This window comes from Myotis lucifugus, unplaced genomic scaffold (assembly GCF_000147115.1).
Source record: "Myotis lucifugus unplaced genomic scaffold, Myoluc2.0 scaffold_375, whole genome shotgun sequence".
In the NCBI taxonomy this organism is placed as follows: Eukaryota; Metazoa; Chordata; class Mammalia; order Chiroptera; family Vespertilionidae; genus Myotis; species Myotis lucifugus.
The window spans coordinates 955,005-956,048 of record NW_005871423.1 but is presented as its reverse complement, the minus strand read 5'-3'; positions in this window follow the sequence as shown (position 1 = coordinate 956,048).

Below are 1,044 nucleotides of genomic sequence, written 5' to 3'. Positions count from 1 at the left end.
GTTGTATGAGTTCCCTGTAAATGTTGGAGATTAAACCCTTATTAGTGATAACATTGGCAAATATGTTCTCCCATGCAGTGGGCTTTCTTGTTGTTTTGTTGATGGTTTCTTTTGCTGTGCAGAAGCTTTTTATTTTGATGTAGTCCTATTTGTTTATTTTCTCCTTAGTTTCCAATGCCCTAGGACCATGGTCGGCAAACTGCGGCTTATGAGCCACATGTGGCTTTTTGGCCCCTTGAGTGTGGCTCTTCCACAAAATACCACATGCGGGCACATGTACAGTGGGATTGAAACTTCGTGGCCCATGCGCAGAAGTCGGTTTTCGGCCTGGGTGAGTCTATTTTGAAGAAGTACTGTTGATATTTGACTCTGTTGACTAATGAGTTTGCCGACCACTGCCCTAGGAGCTGTATCAGTGAAAATATTGCTTCAGCATATGTCTGAGATTTTGCTGCCTATGGATTCCTCTAATATTTTTATGGTTTTCTGTCTTATGTTTAAGTGCTTTATCCATTTTGAGTTTATTTTTGTGTATGGTGTAATTTGGTGGTCTAGTTTCATTTTTTTGCATGTATTTGTCCAATTTTCCCAACACCATTTATTGAAGAGACTGTCTTGACTCCATTGTATGGTCTTGCCTCCTTTGTCAAATATTAATTGAGCATCGTGGTTTGGGTTGATTTCTGGGTTCTCTATTCAAGATAATTTCTTTCCAAAAGTCGAATACATGATTACATTGGTGTGATAGGGGAAAAATGATTTTTAGGAATTGGTTACTTTATGAATCTATTTCTGCATAACAAGTTTAGCAGATTAACACAACACATTATTTCTCCAATTCTGTGGGCCAGGAATCCAGACAGGGCTTAGTTGGGTCCTCTACTTCCAGGCCATATCAAGGCTTGGCTAGGGAAGGATTTGCTTCCCAGCTCACATGATTGTTAGCAGGGTTCTGCTTCTTGCTGGCTGTCGGTTAGAGGCCATGCTCCGCCCCTGACCACCACGGGGCCTCTCCAGCCTGGCTGCTGACTTCATCCCAGTGCA